This window comes from Monodelphis domestica, chromosome 3 (assembly GCF_027887165.1).
Source record: "Monodelphis domestica isolate mMonDom1 chromosome 3, mMonDom1.pri, whole genome shotgun sequence".
Classification (NCBI taxonomy): Eukaryota; Metazoa; Chordata; class Mammalia; order Didelphimorphia; family Didelphidae; genus Monodelphis; species Monodelphis domestica.
The window spans coordinates 254,528,162-254,548,431 of record NC_077229.1 but is presented as its reverse complement, the minus strand read 5'-3'; the positions used below and the strand labels follow the sequence as shown (position 1 = coordinate 254,548,431).

Sequence of the window (20,270 nt, the reverse complement as noted above, 5' to 3'; positions counted from 1 at the left end):
TCATACTTGAAAGAAGATCAACTTTAGATCTTAAAAAGGTCAGAATTTGAAAGGGTCACACTCTTATACGTATAACCCTGCTATGTCTACTCTAAGCAGAGGGCTTTTTTTGTTGCAATAATAGTTTGAGTTATGTCAGTCAGTAAACATTTATTAAGTACTTTCTGTGTACCAGGCATTGTGTTAAGCACTGGAATACAAAGGAAGGTAGAAGACAGTCCCTGCTCTCAAAAAATTCAGTCTCATGAGGGAGACCACATGCAAACTGGGTACAAAAAGAAGCTAGAATAGAGAATAAATTGGAAAAAGTAAATAGAAAGCACTAGAATTAAGAGAGATCAAGAAAGATTTCCTATTGGAGATGGGACTTTAGCTGAAACTTGAAGGAAATCAAGGAAGCCAAGTAGAGATGAGAAGAGAAAGCATATTAGGCATAGGAGATAGCTGGATTGCCTTATCATTTCCTTCTCCAGGGTATTAAGGCAAAAAGAGGTTAAGTAGCTGGCTCAGTCACAAAGCTAATAAATGTCTGAGGTCTGATCTGAACTTGGTTCTTCCTGACTCCAGACCCAGTGCTCTATCCATTGAGCCATCTACCAGCCCCTGAGTCATGTACTTATCCCAAAAGGATAGAATACCTAAAGGAATATCTCTTATGGTGGAAATTTGAGAAAGAGTAGTAGGCAAGTGTTACTTAAGTGATTTATCCATAGTCACACAATAATAAAAATATTATAAATATTAATTTATTTAAAATATTAAATAATATAAATATAAAAATCATAAAATCTGTCTGAGGCTGTACTTGAACTCAGAAAGATGAATCTTCATCTCTTGAGGCCTGGCACACTAGCCACTGCATTACCTAGTTGCCCTGAGAGGGCTATAGGGTTAATAAAGGGGGGAAAAAAAAGCTTGAGAACTACTACCCACAGATAAGCAGTTTATTATTAATGAATTCTTGTCACTGTCTTTCCCTACCACATACAAAGTTGGGCCAGAGTAAATGAATACTCCATTTCAAATGTGTTCCTCATTCTCTGTTACTTGAATTGTTTTGAGTTGTTCCTTATAGACCCTTCTCTGAGCAGGAGGGACCAATTGAGGTCTCCAGACTGTGACCAGATGCTGATTGTAATTTTCAAAGAACAATATCTTGGACAGAAAATAGCATGGCTGAATGCGATATAGGAAAATGGCTAAAAGGTCTCAGATTGAGTGTGGAAATTGCATCTCAGAGGTCAGGGGATTCTTATCAGCAACAACATTTATTGAATGCTAGCTGGGTACTGTACTGGGCAATATATAACATCTTACACCCTTGTCACATTTAAAAAACCCCCAACATTTCTAATATACTTTCTCATGTTCCTTCATTCTTGGGTTACTGCAATTAGGACACGTAATGTCCCCGAAGTATTTGACAGTTCTAAGAGATTGTCAGTTTCCCCAGAGGTTCTCAGAATTTCCCCTTTTCGATTATGAAATAAATGGCTAAGAGAGATTTTTGTAGTCTCCCGAGGCTCTGGCCACCATCTATAGTCAGTTACCTATGGCAAATCATGCTTTAAATGTCTGATAATATGATTAAACAGAGTAGGTGATAAAATCCCATGTTGATACAATTCACCATCTCTTGTTTACTTTTCTATGCCGCCTGCAGCCCAGCAGGAGGTCCATTAAACCAAAAGACTTAATTACCTCCTTGAAGTCAGAGAAAAACCTGAACTTCCTGGCTCAGTTTTAGGGGGTATGGAGCTGGGGAAAATTCTGAACAGAAGAGATGCTGGACACTTCTGGGTTCCTTTCTCAGCATGCCTTCTAGGGTAGCTTTGTAATACTTTTTGAAGTGAATTCCCCAAAGGTTCCTGAAGATACCTTTATTCTAATAAAATACAAAAATATATCCCAGAGCCATGTATTAACATATTCTGGATTATCCATGCCACTGTTTGTTTTCCTTAGTGTGGAGGACTGAAATCTATCTCTGCCTCCAACACAAGGGCAAATGTTTTTAGGTATTCTTCGCATGGATGATCTCTTTAATAACATATTTTGCCATTATCTTTTGGTTTTCTTGTTTATTCCTCTCAGAGAATTGCATCCTGTGCAACCAAGAGATTATTCAATGTTAAAAAGACATGATTTCCAATCTTTCATATACTGAAAAACAATCTTTCATTTATTTTTGCTCATTAGATTGGGTAATACACTTGACGAATGACCTTTTTCAAGTTAATTATCCTCTCCCCAAAATTAATAGTGTATATATAGCTGGTGAGCATGTCATGTAGAGAAATGATAAGGATAGGTAAAAATGACTAATAAAATAATAGCCCTTAAAGACTCTTCAGGCTAAATTCTGGATATTTGATTCTAATGTCATTTCCAATCTTCTGTGGTCTGAAGTGTTTTGAGAACTCTATCCTAGCTCTATGGAATTTCTGATTTGTAGGAACCCCTAGGACTTTTGACTTATGTCCAATTTCATCCTCTGGGTTATGTTTGAACTAGACCTTGTGGATGAGAAAGTTACAGACTACATTGCAAGGACTTGGTTTGCAGGAAAACATCATGCAGGAAGAGAATGGAATTCTGTATTTAATTTATTGGCACCCCAGTTTAAAAAGAATCCATTATATTTAACTGCATGGGGGTGACAGTTGGAACCTCTGAGCAGAGTAGTCATCTTGGGGACAACTTTGGGATGTAAGTTGAAGTTTATAGATCTTGACATGTAGCAGATTCTGTTTTGGGCAACGGTGGTTTGGGCTTTAGGATTATATTGGCCATATTGTCTAATATACAATATGGTTACTACAGTGATTATGGACACAATTAAAATGATAACAAATACAACATCTTTTATAAACATCACTCCATTTAATAGTTCATTTCTATGGCAGTCAGTGACCTAAGCATAAATACTTCTGATGGCAGCTATCTAGACCCTGACATATATTAAGACTGTTTTGACAATGATTTTACCCAAGAAACAGACTCAAGTTTTACTGATTGATAATAGACTGGAAGATTTATTTAAACAAATATCCATTTTGACTGAAATATGTAATGACTACTTGTCCAAGAAGAACAAGGATAAGGGGAGTGATGTAGGGACAGGAGAGACAAGGAATGAAGATTTGACTGACAAAGACAAGATGGGTACAGATTTTGATAAGGCTAAAGACATAACAACTGAGGTTGCTGGGGTTGATAACAATACTAAGTCTGTAATTCTCTCATCCACTACCTCTAGGTTTGGCAAGAGGAAAAACTGAATTTATCTTCACCTTGGAACAGTTCCTTGTGTCCCTCTGTAGGCTGAGATAAACTAAAACTGGGATATACACTCTAATGTTTCCTGTGGGTTACCATGCACTACCTTGATTTGGGGGAAAAGAATTGGTCTGGGGGTAGAGTGCTGGAACATGGGGAAAGTAGGAAAAAATGTTACTGGCTTCACTTTACCTCTTTGAATATATTTATCAATGCAAGATATTCTCTGAGATTCTAGACTCATTATTACCTTTTCAAATGTTAGTATTCTCTGATACTATTTTGTGATACTGGGAGCTATTGACTTGTTGGATGAGTAGAGTGGAAAGAAGATGTGAATAAGAGAGAAAAGAGATTTGAGAGAGGACTTATGGAAATAAATGAAAGATATAGAGGCTACAGGCCTAGCAGGAGATAGAAAGTGAATGCTGAAAATAAAAATAGAATAGGACATATTATAGATCATCAGAACTGGAAAGAATCTTAGTTCAGCTGTCCTATTTTATAGAGGAAGTAGTTGAGCCCCAAAGAAGTCAAATGTCTTAAGGTCACATAGCTAGAGATATGATTAGGGCTAAAACCTGTCTCTAAAGTCCTAATTCAGTTTCTTTCTACTATACTTGTCCGCTGACTGTATCTTTTCTTTTATGAGCTAGTGTTCCTCCTTTATTCATCTTTTATTATTCTCTTCTTTAAATATTTTTGAACTATCATTCCACATAGCTTGTGTGTATAACATATGCATATGTGTATACAATTGGTACTTGAATATGTCAAAGAATTATGTTTTTATTGGTGTAGATACTCACTTCTATGGATGCCAATTCAAACCTATCTACATTCAAGTCAATTGTATGTATTTCTTTGAGAGATCTTGTGACCTTAAAATTTATAACTCCATGGCCAAACCAGAAATGAATGAGGCTGATCCTTAGAAAATACACATATTGTTAGTTCATCACATTGGCTTGTATAAGAAATTTCACCAGCATCGTAGGACCTATCAGGGCTTTGCATTTCTGCCAACATAGTCTCACGTATATAGATATAGATATATACACATTATCTATCTATTTATTTATCTTTCAGTTGATAGATATGTGTATGCAAATATATATTTGTAGATATATAATACATGTATGTAAATATGTACATATATATTATATATGTCAGTATATGAAATGACCATCACAATGAGTGATTCTTTTCTCAAGTATTTTACATTTTATTAAGGGAGACAAGTTATAAGTGTGTGTGTATAGATAAATAGATAGATAGATAGATAGATAGATAGATAGATAGATAGATAGATAGATAGATAGACAGATGAATAAATAGATATACAGATGAATGGATAGATATACAGATGGATGGATAGATAGACAGATGGATGGATAGATAGATAAATGGATGGATAGATAGATAAATGGATGGATAGATAGGTAGATAGATACACACATGATAATAGGAGGCATGGCACTAAAACAGCTAGGGGAATCAGGAAAAACTCATAGAAGGGGTACAATTTGATCTGAATATTAACAGAAACTTGGAATTCCAAGAGGTAAAGGGGAGGAGGGGACACATTCTCAGTGAGAGTGAAAACATGTATGTCAAGGGTAGAAATGGAAGGAGAAGTGTACTGTTTGAGAAGTAATCAGAAGAAAAGTTTGACTAGATCTTAGAATGTGTGAAGAGGGTTAATGTTTAAAAGGGACACAAATCTAGGTTGGGGCCAGATTTTGAAGGTATATTTATATGCCAGTGAGAATTTGTATTTAGGGAATAGACTACCATTGGTTTTTGTTGAGAAGGAGAGTGTCAGGGTTAGACTTTGCTTTAGTAATCACATTGGCATATGGGTGTAGAATAAGTTAGAGAGGGGATAGACTTGAGAACCACTAGGAGGTTATTGCAATGGTTTAGGCAGGAAATAATAAAGGCTTGAAAAGTAGAAAGTAGATTCATGATCACTTTTTCAAAGAAGAATATAGAAAATGGAACGTTTTATAGACCATAGAGAATGAATCAATAAATAAGGAAAGACTAAAGATTAGATTGATTATGGGATGGGAGGGAATGCTTGACTTTAGGGGAAAATGAGTCAGGGAGAGAATGGAAGATGATTTCAAGGGTTTTATAGATATGGGATAAGGGAGAAGAGGGAGTTAACAAATGAAGGGTCTTTTTTCTCCCCCAATAAACTATGAAGTGATTCTCTCCCTAGAAGGCAGAAAAGAGTGAGGTTCAAAGCTTAAGGAGAGGAAAGAAGGTTTGAAATAACCAATTTGGGGAGTGAAATGGTGAATCAGATAGATTGCTTTGCTGCAGTGAGGGACCAGTTGATATTAAAAAAAATTAATTTTTGACAGACCAAAACATCAGAATTGTTTGACTTGAACAGTATGTGAATAGGAACTCACTCAATAGACAGAATAATCCAAGGTAAGAATTTGGCAATGCATTAAGGATGCTATAATTACTATCAAATCATATGTATATAAAATATGGGTTAGACCTTGAAGGGACCTTAGATTATCCTCTGAGCAAAATGAGGACCAAAAAGGGAAGTAATTTATCCAGGCTTACTCAGTAAGTGACAGTGTCAAGATACTAATACCGAATCTAATGTTTTTTCTACACTGCTATACTATCCTTTAATAATTTATAAAAGATTTTCCTTATAGCAACTCTTTGAGGTAGATAATAAAACTATTATCTTCATTTTACAAATGAGTAAGATGATGTCTTTGGTTACATAGATGATATGTGGCAGCAATGGGATTCAATCCCAGGGATCCTGACTCTTAAATACTTTTTCTCTTACATTGTGCTGTCTTACCCAGTTCATCTTATAATCAAAGAATTTATTTTATATATGAAGAGTGGATTTTACATGTAAAGAATTAAAATAGCTTCTGTAAAGAAAGAAGTATTTTTAATTTTTTTCAGACTTTTATAATTGCTTCAGGCAGGAATGACACAAATTTCTGTTGCCTGGGTTGCTTTGTATGCTGTTGACACCTGGTAACATTTGATTAGTGAGTACTATGTATCTTTAGATGTCACATTTTACATTCCAATATGGTGGTGATAGACTAATCTCAACATCTGGTCTTGTTCTGAAAATAATAAATTGTCTTGTTTGAAATATATCAGCATAAATTTTGCTACTTCTCTCTTGAAGAGATCTTCTATTGTTCAGACTTTGCATGCTACAATCATTCAATACAGAACAAAGATGCTAAGGGAAATAAGCCATCTAATGTATTCCTCTTTAGTTTGATAAGTTTAAAATCTATCTCTTTCATTATCTGCAAATAGCATAATGGTTTCATATATTGCAAACCACATAAATTGCCACCCCATTTTAATGGCATTAAGATGTCAATAGTCTCTTCTGTTCAATTAATTTATGGTAGGTGATGTTTTTCATGTATTAATTTTGGGGTATTTGCTTTCTTATAAATTTTGTGATGAATTGAACATCAAATTTCCTGAAAGGGACCAGGCTACAGCTCTAGCCTGTTATATGAAGAAATCAACTGGAATCTAAAACCTATAGAGGGGGGGGGGAAGAGACTCATCCTCTGTCTTCACACCTGCTTCCCTAAATTCTCTTTTCATATCCATGTAGGAAATGTGGAAATGTCCAATAGTTAAGTAGTTTGTATATCTTGTATGTCTCTTGCCTTTTGAAACTTAATGTTTTCTCCAGCTCTTGTGGGGATCACTGTCTTCATAAGTTTTGATAAGCAAGGTTCTTTAGTCCTTTAAAATTATTTCATGAAACTCATTGAAAACTATGAGCTCCTAGACAGCAGGGACTGCCTTTTGTCTCTTGTTGTGTCTTTAGTACTTTGTATAGTGCCTAGAAAGTAGGGATTTGATATTGATAGATTCAATGAAGTAACAGCTATAGAGCTGTCCCTAAGTTTGAGTTTTCCTATTGTGCTCAGCAAGCCTAGATAGATTTTAAAGAAAAGATTCTTGGGATTCAATTTAGGACAAAATTGAATTTTCTTTCTTTATTTTTTCCCCCTAAATCCTTACGTTTCAACTTAGAATCAATAATGGTATTGATTCCAAAGCAGAAGAGAGATAATGGCTAGGCAATGAGGGTTAAATGACTTCCTCAGGATTATAGAGCTAGGAAGTGTCTGAAGTCAAATTTGAACCCAGGACTTCCTGTCTCTAGGTCTAACTCTCAATCCATTGTGCCATTTAGCTGCCTTCTGGATTTTTTTTTAAGATACCACAGTGGAATGAAACCAAAAAGTACGTGCCTGAATGCATGTTTGTTTTAGTAATTTTATTTCTTAGTTGGTTCCACTAGCTAGAGTTGGCAAAATAGCACATTTTTTTCCTTTTCATTCTTTCCAATGAGTCAAGGGTGAGAAAAATTAACATTGAATTGTTTTATTTATTAGTAATATTTCTATGTGAAATCATTTTCCTTAGCTGCCCAAGGTCAGGAGGAAACAGCCTATTCCTAAGCTAAGATTAGTCTCAGGCCCAGAACTATCAAACTGGACTGGAACCCTCTGTCTTTTGTTAACATCTTGATAGGATTAAAGGAATTTAAAAGCAAGGCTGTTCAAATAAGTTGAACTTTTGACTTGTTTTAAAGTAAAATGGGCCAAGCACATCTTGAATGTGCTGGCATTTTAATTATTTTGAAAAAGATCCATCTGCCATGTGAGGTAGTAATAAGAGAGGAAATGAGGTCTGTAAGTCCACTTCTTCTTTCAAAATATCTGCCAATGGTGACTGCCAGGGGATGTCTAAGGGACAAACTGTCAGGCCAATCAAGAGGATACAGCTTTTTCTAAAAGGGAAAGTCAGGCTAGACAGATTGTCTTTTTACTTAGGAGGCAGGTAAAACCATTCTTTGTTATCAGACTCATGCATCTGTTAGTAAACAATGTTATTCTCAGGGAAATTACTTCTTATTCCTGTTGGTTAAAATTTGGATATTATAAGAGAAATAGGCATAATAGACTACAAGAGTTAAAAACTGCCCATTCTAGAATAGCCAGTGGGTCTGTTATAAAACCTAGACTTTGTTTACCTACAAAACCCAGACTTGAGGTCAGTGTTAGAGACAGAATAGAGAAGAAAAAAATAAATGGTTAGAGAGGTCATAGATTAAATACTGCTCACATTCTTGAAACTCCGTGATATCCTTAAACTAAGCCTGCTCAGGAGAAACACACTAACCTTAACTTGCATAGGTTTTAGAGCATATTAGATCAGCAGTTCTCCAGCTTTTTAGTCTCAGGACCCCTTTACATCTTTAAAACATTATTGAACTTATGTTTATGTGGATTACTTTTATTTATATTTGTCATATTTGAAATAAAAATTTGAAATAAAAAGTTTTACTATTATGAAAATAGTTTTTACCCCAAGGACTCCCTGAAAAGTTCTCAGGGACTTCCAGGATCCTCCATAATCATGCTTTGAGTATACTTTTATACTGCAAATAATCGCTTTCCTAGCTTTACAATTGAAAATAAGAAGAGGCAATAGTCACATTGGGGATAGTTTGCACACTAGAACAAGATGTCACATCTGATTATATTGGAAGCAACTTCATAAAGAAAGTTATAGTCTAACCTTCTTTGTTTTAGGGAGCAAACTAGACTCCTGAGATATAGCTCATTTCTACAACTAACTATCTGTGTGGGCAAGCCTAGCAATTGTTTTATCATAAAAATTTTTTTTTTCACTTACATGTAGAAACACTTTTTGACAATAATTTTCTGACATTTTAGGATTTAGATTTTCTCCACCCCCCATCAGGTGGCAAAAATCTGATATAGTTTATACCAGTAATTTAAGGCAATACATATTTCCATGTTGCTAATGTCATAATAGAGACATATCAAGCATACAATAAAATCTCATGAAAGAAATAAAGTGGGAGATAGCTTGCTTTGATTTGTACTCAGACTCCAATGTTCTTTCTTTGGCTATGGATGATATTTTCATCCAGAGCCCCTTCTGGTTATGTTGGAGACTTGCTTGGGTGACAATGGTTTAGTCCTTCACAGTTGACCATTGTACAGTATTTCTGTTTCTGTATATGTTGTTCCCATGGTTCTGCTGACTTGACTTTGCATCAATTAATATAAATCTTTCCAGGTTTTTCTGAACTTATTCTGTTCATTATTTTGATGGCACAATAGTATTTCATCACAAGCCTATATACCACAACTTGTTCATCCAATCCCCAGGTGAAGGACACCCCCTTGGTTTCTAATTCCTTGTCACTATAAAAAGTACTGATAAAAATATATTGGTATAGGTAGATCCTTTTTCTTTATCCCTGAACTCTTTGGGATACTGACGCAGGAGTGGTATTGATTCATCATTTTTTATAGCAAAAAAGTGACCTTGGCCTTGGAGCTAGGTACAGAGGGAAAAGAAAAATTTCTCTTGATTAGCATTTCTTGTTTTTATCCAAACAAAGAGTAAGTCAGACTTGTTAAACGCAATGATAACCATATGTCAAAAGATATGAGAAAAATATCTGCTTGTCTTAGAAAAATTTGTATTTGTTTCACACATACAAAATGCATTTTCTTTGTAGAGTGAGGACGTTATAGAGAATGAGAAAATAATGGTAGGCAGTACCAAATGGAGTGAGGGAATTGTGTGTGTGTGTGTGTGTGTGTGTGTGTACGCACATGCATATGTGTGTACGTTTATTTTTGCTTACATGTGCATCTAGGCAGAAGCCGAGTTACAGTCCTTGCATTAGAGACAAGAGGTTCTGTACAGGAGTACAGGAGACTGTACTCCTGGATTTTGGAAGCAAGTTCAGGGGATGTAATCCTCTGGAATATAACCTAATAAGAAATAGCATAGAAGGATTAGGCATTTGTATAAATGACTCTCCCATCTGAACCCCATCTCAAGGAGTTGGTGTTAAATGCATTCCTGTTCAGACGAGAGGGCTTCCTAAACTACAGAATGTGCCCTAAAAAGGAAGCCATCAATTTTAAGTGTAACAAATGTAAAATAAGCTGTGATCTTGGAAATTGCAATATATCTGTCATAATAATAAGTATTATAATGATGAAAATTTTGGTGACTGATAAGGAATATTGAAAAAGAAAAGTTGGAAAATAAGAATTCGTTAGTATTTATCTAGTGTGAGGTCATCTTTTTAGATGACCAATAGCAACAGTTTAGACAGTCTATAAAATAGTGTGGAGAGAAGTAGGTAAATGAGATGCTCTAATTTATTCAAATATTCCTTATGACTCTATAGTTCTCTTTGTTGTGATCGCATGAATTCCCCCAAGCAGAATTCTGGTTTTGTAATTTGGCCTCTAGAGGAGACTGGCCAATCAGAAGGAAGTCCTTACCCTCTGTGCATCTCCAGTTCTTCAGCCAATGGTAGACAGTTTTCACTGCAAATTAATGAAGTAGCTTTCCGGTTCATAAATCATTCTCTTGTGAGCTTTGACCAGCATGGATTGATTGTCCAGAACAGCATCCCCTCTGGGTGAGCTGTTAAAGTCAAGCTGTAGAACCTTCAAAGCTAAGGACCAGACTCTGGATGCAGGCATGCAGATTCTGCCAAGATAACCATGCCCTTTGGGTCCCTGCCCCAGCACTGTTGGTGCCTGGCAGTTGTCTTTTTAAGGCCATCTTTTAGTCCTAGAAATGTAGAGTTGTAAGGTTTATGTACTCAGACATTATTATTTCCAGAAGACTTTATCCTAGAATCTGCAGGAATCCATAGAGAAAAGGGATTTATGTTCTTTTCCTTTGGTCTCTTCCATTTCCCCTTCTAGGAATCCCAGGGCTTCCCACCACATCCTGCCCTTCTGCCCCTCTGCTCCTGGTGTGAGCCATCATCTCCTTGTGATAAATGGACACACAGTGCCTGGTCCTATCAGCATGATGGGGAATGGGTGATTAGGGCATGTCAGAGGCACTGCCTAGCCAGTCCACAGAAATGACCTCATCTGGGCTGAGGCTTATTTAGCAGCTACTCCGGAAGGGCTCTCTTTCTCCACATGAGACCTCCTGGTCTTGGGACCCGGCCCCTGTTCAGTCACTCTTGCCACTTGGGACCCCTTCTTTACTAACCGGGACCTCAACACTTTCAATCCAGGGTTTCTTCTTACTATCCAGGTTTCCTTCTTACTATCCTTCTAAACCTTCTTACTATCAGCTGGAAGGTTTAGAATCTTGGAAGGACACAACCCTACAGGAATGAACAGTTCTCTGAAATGGAAGAGGCAGAGGAATAGGAGGAGGATCCTTACAGGCCTCTTCCCTATAAGATAGGCAGAGGCAGGGATATTCCTAGGGATATTTGGGACCTTGTGTTATCCCAGGAGAGGGTAGGCTGGAGACAGATAACTATGGAGTCTCTTTTGCTCCTGACTGCACTTTTAAACAAACAAAAAAATCAATAAAACTAACACATTTATTTATCACTTTAAGGTTTGCAATAGATTAAGGACTTCCTGAAGGTAGTATGGAAAAGGGATTTTTTTCTTCTGGGTGCAAAATTTGTTTCAGGGTGGGCAAACTAAAGTACTGCCAAGTACTTGTCCTGCTCTAGATGAGGGAACTGGTGGGGAGCTTGGAGGCTGAGGTGATCCTGGAGGAGGTCTGGTTACAGGATAGGAAGAGTTATTGTGTAAGTGGACTTATTGGATGTAGATGGGGCTAGGAGTGGGAATTGAGGCCATTTTAAGCCTAGAGAGCTGGTTATCACAAGTGCTAATGCCAGAGGACCTGTGAGGTTACCTCATTGCATGTTCTTTTTGGGGAATGGACAGAGCAGTCCCCCAACCACCATCAAGCCTGGGGAGATGAAGCACATTGAGGTACAGGCTGCCTGGGAAAGGGATGAAGGTCATTTAAGATCAGCAGTATTTTTTTCAAGTGGAGAAAAGAACTAGAGCCATATTTAGCCCTATTAGAGCTCTCTCTGTCTTAACCATTTAAAAAAAATCATTCATTCCTGTATAGTTTTATCCTTCCAGAATTCTAAACTTTCCAGCCAATGGAAACCTGGAAAGTAGGAAAGAACACTGAGTTGAAAGTGTGGAGGCCCTGGTGAGTAAAAAGGAGACCCCAAATAGGAAGAGGGATGAGATAGGGACCCAGCCTCAAAGCCTAGGAGTTCTCACAGAGAGAACCCTTCAAGTTGTTGTTCAACACAACTCAATCCCCCAAAAAAAGATAGAGAGGGGAGATGCCTTCAGCCATAGCAAGATTGTTCTGTCATTTTTCAGTCATGCCTGACTCTTTGTGCCCCCATTTGAGGTTTTCTTGGCAGAGCTACTGGAGTGGTTTGCCATTTCCTTTCCCAGCTCATTTTATAGATGAAGAAACTAGAGAAGGATAAAAGCTCTCTAGTTTTTTCCCAAGGGCACTGCCTCTCCTTCCTCTCGATATCTCTATCTATACTATTCTGAGGACTTTCTTTCTTTACAAAATTGCCCTCTTAGGCTTCTCAAGTTTGGCTACCAAGAGGAACCTGAGTGTGTATGTCATGGGGGAAAGAAGGGAAGAGAATAAGCTTGGGACAAGAGCTTGCTTAGAAAGATTGAAAGACCAGTATTAGAGGCAGTAAGGAGGCTGAATAGATAGAGACCTGGGCCTTAGAGTCAGGAAGACCTGATTAAAATCTGGCCTCAGATACTGACTAGCTCTATGAACTTGGGCAAGTCACCGAACCTCTATTTGTCTCCGTTTCCTCAACTATAAAAGGGGAACAATAATATCACCTACCTCCCAGGGCTGTTGTTAGAATTACATATGATAGTGGCAAAAAACACATAGTATTACACCTAACAAGTAGGATGTCCTATATAAATTCTAAATATTATGATTATTATTGTTGCCTCCTCCCCTGCCCTCACCTTCTTGCTTAGCTATTTGTTTTCAATTATGAGTCCAGGAATTATTACTCTGTAAGTACTCATGATTCTGAGGGAGATGAAAGTTAACCTGACTGTTAAAACACTTGACTGGGAATCCAGAAGTCTGGATTTTAGATCCTGATCTAAGACTAACCCAAGGCCTCTGTCGCCTCTTTAATTAAGTGAGGAGGTTAGATAAGGTGAGCAGTAAGATCTCTTCCAACTCTAAAAGTTTGAGAGTCTCTGCTCCATTTGATCCTACCTTTAGTCAAGATAAAAGTTTCAGAAAGAATTGAATGAGAAGTGAGGGGTAGCAGTGAATACGGAGCCAGGCCTGGAGATAGGAGATCTTGGGTTCAAAACTGTCCTTAATCATTTCTTAGCTGTGTGGTTGTCAACAAGTTGCTTGACCTCAATTGTCTACCCTTACTGCTCTTCGTTCTTAGAACCAATACTCACTATTGATTCTAAGACAGAAAGTAAGGCTTAAAAAAAGAAAAAAAGAAGAAAGAATTAAACATTGTGTGAGTCCTCAGTTTACTTCCTCCAGAAAATAAAGGAGTTGTATGGGGTCATCCCTATAGGTCATAATATTTCATGATATTATGATACTTTGAGGATTTGGGGAGGGTCGACATCAAACTCTCTTTTCATCCCTTCTTTGTTTGTTACAGGGATCACTGTTCTACCCTTACCCTCCCTCTCCAAAGCAGGACTCCAAGAGGCCAGATGTGAAAAAACAACTTCCTTTACCAACTAGTGGTCAAGAATAACTACTTACAATAGCTACCAAGTGGCTATTTCCTGTGGGTTGGGGAGAGTTGAACAGCTTCTAGTGATGGTTTCAAGGTGACCCAGCCTCTGCCTAGGCAGGCCAGTGTGTGAGGTGTGTATATCTCCCCACAAAACAATGCCTGTTTCTTCCCTCTAATTCAGCTTGCCTTTCGTGTCACTTGCCCAAATTCTAATGCTAGCTCCACATAAAAATTTTTCCAATTCTAGCTCTGAAAAGAAGTCACTGAAAAATCCCTTGGGAATATGTAAAAGGAGAAAGATGCTGTCCCACAGACTTTGCTTTGCTGATAGTGAGAAAATGCATGGATTGATTCATGGCCTTTTAAAAAATTTTTGTTTTAATATGTCTTGATGTCTCTTGATGTCATTAGTTTCTAATTGACCAATTCACGTTTTTAAAGACTGAATTTCTTCCATGATCTTTTGATTCCCCTTTTCCTTTTGGTCCATTCTTCCTTTCAAGTCATTCTTCTCTTCCTCTGATTTTTTTGGAGTCATTTTCCAGCAGGTTGATTCTGGCTTTCAGTGCCTGTACCTCTGTTTCCAGGTGACCTATTTTGCTTTTCAGGCTACTATTTTCCTTTTGCCATTTTTTCTTCAACTTCTTATTTGATTTTTAAATTCATTTTTGAGTTCCTCCTTAGCCTGCTTCCAATTCCCTATTTTTTTTTTTTGAGGCTTTGCTTGATGTTTCCTAGATCTCATCCTCATTCATGGTTTCTGTTCTTTGGTCCTTACTCAAATAGAAGCTTTCAATTATAACTTTTTAATCCCCTCTTGTTTACTCATTTTATTTACTTCCTCCATCCCCCACCATGGACTATATATAGATTTGTCCTTCTGTTGATTTACTGAACCAGAGTGTTTCAGCTATTATGTCCTGAGGCTGAATCTTCTCTTTTCTCAATCCTCCACTGATACACTGGATTCAGCCTGTTGAGCTGGCCTGCCCTGGGGCAAATTTTTCACTATAGCCAGTGGGCACCCCGCAGTTCCTCCCTGGCAGTCCTTGTTGGAGCCCTGGACCACATGTGGTGGGTCAAAGGTGAACCCTGGTGGCTGCAGTCTCTACCCAGGATTCCCATTGTCATCCTGATCTGATCACAGATCTCAGCACTGGGTGGGGGAGGGTGTCTCTCCCTTTTCCCACAAAAATAGACACACTGTGCCTACCTTTCAAGTTGTTTTCAGTAGGAGGGTCTTATGACTTTTTGTTGGGTTTGGATTTCTGTTTTCTTTGAAGTGTGATATAAATATTGGTTTGGAAGGATTGTTGGAGAGGTTTGGGCTTTAGGTGCTCCTAAAGACACCATTTTAGCTCTGCCACCTCATGGTCTTTTTTTTTTTATGTACCAAACGACACTATTGATTGGATGTTTATCAAATTTGACTAATTGTCTCTTCTCCACAATTGTGCTGGGCATCTCTGTGTTTGGAAAATATTTCCTCCTTATCTTAGACTTTCTAAATCCTTAGTTTCCCTCAGTATACTTAGGAAGCAGCTATGAGACTTCATGAATAGAGTGCTATGATAGGTTTGGTGTTAGGAATACAACTTCAAACTTTTCTAGCTGTGTGACTCTGGGCAAGTTCCTTAAGCTTTGAGTGCTTGACAAAAGGATCCACTGGACAATGAAATGGCAAACCAGTATCTTTGCCAAGAAAACCCTGTGTATAGCTCTGGGCCCTGGGGTCATGAAGAATCAAATGTGACAGAGTGAATGAGCAAGCTTCCTTTAAGGATCAGCTCAAGTTCTGCTTTGTCATTGAAGCCTTCTCTGAGTCTTGCAACTGAATCTATTTGATACATCTCAAATTTTCTGTATGCCTCTGTTGCCACTATCATTATTTGCCTTAGATTAATCTCCCAAAGGGCCTTATCAGAACTCTGCCTACTTCATTAGAATCTAAGTTTTGTAACAGCAGGAACTTTGTCTTCCTTTGTCTTTGTATCCCCCAGCTCCTAGCACAGTACTTTGTGGTCTTAATGAATGATTATGGAAGGAATGAATAACCTTTTCTTGCCTACACTGGCTTTTTTCTCTGAGTCACTGCCTCCTCCTCAGCAATATTGTTGCACATAAAGTCTAGATCTTATGACAGTTACACCTTTTTAAAAAATCATATTAGTCCTGAATAGAAGAAAGGGGAGAGCAAATCATTCAATCAAATATGTCAAACAAACTACACTAATTAAATGCCCATCTGTGATACGTCTTAATATAGTCTTTATAGACTCATTGGACCCATTTTACACCTAAGAATTAGAGCTGCCATTTATATAGAACTTTTTGTACTTCATTTCATTTGAGCTTCACAACTCTATAATGTCACCAAAACATTATTAATGCTATTGACATTATTAGCCCTGCTCTACAGTGGAAGAAACTGGGATTCTCATTCAGTGACTTTCCCAAGGACCTATATAACTAGTCAAATGGTAGAGGAAGAATTTGAACCCAAGGCTTCCTGATCCCCAAATCCAGTAGTCAGTGCATTGTACTATAATACCTCCCTTCTTGGCTGAGATTCAAATGTCTCATTCAAAGGTGGCAGAACAAGTACTAAAAACAGTATTCTGCTTCCAAGGCTATTGTATTTTCCACTTCAGGGGCTTACATCCTAAAGGAACCACACACACATGAATAAGTACCAACCCCACGCCCATTCAAATAATCCAGTAAAATACAGGGAAAAAAAACTGATAAAGGAATGGATTAGTAGGGTAGATTGAGCTGGTGGCTAAATGAATGAATTGTTCATGGAACAAAGGGAGCTTTAGTGGAGTCTTAGTTCTGGTCAGTATGGAATTAGAAAGGCAATTGCTTTAATTTTTGTTAGCCCAATGTAGAAGCTGAGAAACAGAGGTTGTTATCCAGTGCTTTTATCCAGCTAAACCTAGGAATTGAAACTAATTGAGAAAATTCAAAGGACTGTAGATTGAGAGCTAGAAGGTACCTTTGACTTCAGAATTCCTATTTGACAGATGAATAAACTGAAAGAGTAGTTGAGCATCTTTCTCAGGGTCAAACAGCTAGTAAATGTTTGAAATAGTATTTGAACTCAGGTCTTCTAGACTCCACGCCTGGGAATTTAGCTTCCTCTTTTCCTTTTCTACTTTGCTTACCTTAATGGTTTTATCTGCTCTTAGGATGTTTTAAAATTTTATCTGGCTATTGATTGGTTTATAACTCTTTATTGAAGGAAAAACAATCTGAAATTTTGTCACTTCCTTCTAATCGCCATCTACCTGTATAATATCTTCTTATTTTCTTTTGAAAAGATGACATTCTTCTGACAAATTATTTTCACAATCAAGTATTTGTAGAACTAAAAGCTACTTTGGGCACAGTGGGAGAGAGACAGAAATGTAAACATTCACAAACAATTGGGTCAGTTTCAGAAAAAGCCAATGCTCAAAAGAAAAATAAAATACGACATCCAAGTAAACAGAAAACCAAGGGAAAAACCAAAACAAAAACATGTGAGGCAGACAAGATAAATGAACATGGGAGGATTGGAAGTGGAAAGCAGGCATCGAGATCTTACCACTAGAGGTGACAGAACTTAGTATTGACACAGTTTGAGCAACAGAAGAGATGAGAGTTCATGGGGAACTAATGGATGTTTGATGAAATACCCCTTTTAAACCCAGCAACAAATTAGCCAGTTATTTCTTTTTTTAAAAAATTGATGTTTTTTGTTTCTACTAAGCCTTCATTTCCAAAGATATTTATCCCCAGTGAGCTATTCCTTGTAACAAAAAAAAAAGAGAGAGAGAGAAAAGGCAATTCAGAAAAACCAACTATTAAGGGAGTCTGATAATAAAGTATTTCATTCTCATGGCCCCCCACCTTTACACAGAATGGAGGAAAGTGGCAAAGTAGATCAAGCACTAGGCTTAAGGTAGGAAGACCCGTGTTCAAATGTGTCCTCAGATACCTGTCCGCTTCATGACCCTGGTCAAATCACTTAACCTGTCTCTACCTCAGTTTCCTCATCTGGGAAATAGGAATAATTTTAGCACACATCTCCCGGAGTAATAATGTGAGGATCAAAGGAGATTATATCTGTTAAGCTCTTACAACAGTGCCTATTAGTTTATTAGACACTTATTAAAGGTTTATTTCTTTCCTTCTCAGTTATTTTCTCAGACCAGTCTTGGTCATTATAACCACAGCATTCAGCTTCAGTTTTTTTCTTCATTTTATATGCTGTTTTTTATAATTCCTTTGACTATGAGTTCGCGTAAGTCTTCTCTCTCTTTAAATTCTTCATATTTATGATTTTTTCATAGAATAGCCATATTCTAATAGATTCATGCATCTCATTTTGTCTAGCTATTCTTCTATTGATGTAGCCAGTTGTTTTACAGTATCTAGATTATTAGGATAAAGAGCCAACAACCCATCTTTAGCACTTCAGAGCTTTAGTTTGAGTTCTCTAGCTATCCAGGCTCCTGAAGTGTCATTAATTGGTACTTAAGAATTAAGAGACTTGTATGGCCTTAAATGTTATATGTCCCCCAAATTGTTCTTGCTTGCTTCTCCTTAGCACCTTTCTTGATATTTCTACCTATATCCCTAGATGTATATTATTGCATGTTAAGTACAAAATACTTTGTTTTGTATTTAAAGTCTGAGGAGGAAAGCCATTTCTGACTCAGGGGGTAGGGAAAGACATAGAGAGGGCTTCTTGTTTTATTACTATTGACATGTTCACCTAAATAATTGTAAGATAATGTTCATGTGGCTCCTTCATATCTGCCCTAGAATTATGGCAACTTAATCTATTTGTCTCTTCCATAATCTACTTAGGTAGAAGGATGTACAGAGTGTTTGGGGGAAGAGAAGTATCTCTTGTCTGAGGGCTTATTGCACTGTTTTCAGGACCGCTTACTCCTTTGGTATACCTTGCCCACCCAGCTCTCACCTAAGGCTTCGAGACGCTGTAGCAAGTGCAGCAATCACACCCCAGTGTACTGCCTGAGCAGATGGGTTAAACCAGGTTGAGGATAACCAACAGAGCTCAAACCCATCCACAAGGTAGGGGAGTGACCATCTCAGGCATGTGAAGACTTCCTCTGGCAAAAGGGGCAGAGAGAACAATTTGTTCCAATAGCCATGAAAGTGGCAGAAGCAGAGGTGTGGTGGAGTTCTTAGAGCTTAGTTAAACAGCAAAGACTCCAAGTCACCCACTGCATTTTGTGCCATCACCAGCCATCCTGACTTTTGTCTTGCCACTGGAATTGGATGACTGGAAGAGAGAGTGAGGCTGATGACTTTGTGCAACCCAACCTCACTTAAATCCAGTTTATGCAAGATTCAAAAGCTATCACCCAGCGATGCTCTCTTGGTCCTCTTTGAGTCTGAAAGACAATAACAAACCAGTTTAGGTAGAATGGACCATTTGGTCCGAGAGGAAATTTGGCAGCCTCAGAGATGGAGCCCAGTGGACTTGGTGTCAGGAAAACTTAGGCATGAAGCAATTATGTTAGTTACTCAAGTCACTTAATTTGTGAACTTCCAGCCACTCTCTTAAGCCATATTTACATAGGACATCAAGGTTAAAAAACCATTTCACATAGATTATCTTATTAGTCTTCACAACAACTTTGTGAGGTAGATGCTATTATCATTTCCATTTTACAGATAAGAAAAATGAGTCTGAGAGATGTTAAATTTTTAATGAGAGATTTTTTTAACAGAATCACAGAGCTAGTAAGTGTCCAAGTCAGAATTTGAAATAAGATCTTCCTGATTTCAAGTGTGACATTAAATTTACTGTACCACCTAACTTTTAGTCTTATATTACTTTGGTAGAGGAAGTTCTCCACTTGTGTCTAATGGAATATGAGATATGAATGAGAAAAATCAGGTTTTAAAGTGTTAGGTACTGTTTTATTGTTTCTTGTTCTGGGAATATAGTTGGGATGAGAATATTTTTGCTTCCATGATTTATACAGCTTTGAAAGTATAAACTGACAAAGAAAGTTAGGCTCTGCTGGTGTATGAAAAGTCATCTAAGGAAAAAATATGCAAACTATAGTTAAATTCTATTTTTCTTGTATCTTTTCTTCTAAGCTGTAAAATCTGCATGGACATTTTATAGAAGCATAGGGAATGTTGAGTCAAAGAAACAAGCAAAAAAAACCAAACAAACCTATTTCATTTCCTTTGTCTTTCTCCTGAACCCGCACCATGTACTTGATATATATTATGTGAATTTCCTTCAGTATTATACTTAAATATATCTGTGATTTCATCAATACAGATGTTCCTTCCAGTGAAGCAGATTACA

General features: G+C 37.4%; 1 protein-coding gene across 12 annotated transcripts in view; it reads left to right on the top strand.

The window, feature by feature from the left end:
* LDLRAD4 (low density lipoprotein receptor class A domain containing 4) overlaps positions 1-20,270 on the top strand; it is a 637,530-nt gene that overhangs the window by 304,587 nt on the left and 312,673 nt on the right. Inside the window, exon 1 of one of the 12 annotated variants that reach the window (XM_056820775.1) lies at positions 816-2,709. The exons of the other annotated variants lie outside the window; for them this stretch is intronic. The gene's annotated coding sequence lies outside the window, so the exon portion shown is untranslated. Of the gene's footprint in view, positions 1-815; positions 2,710-20,270 lie in introns of those variants that run through there. 12 annotated transcript variants of the gene reach the window in all.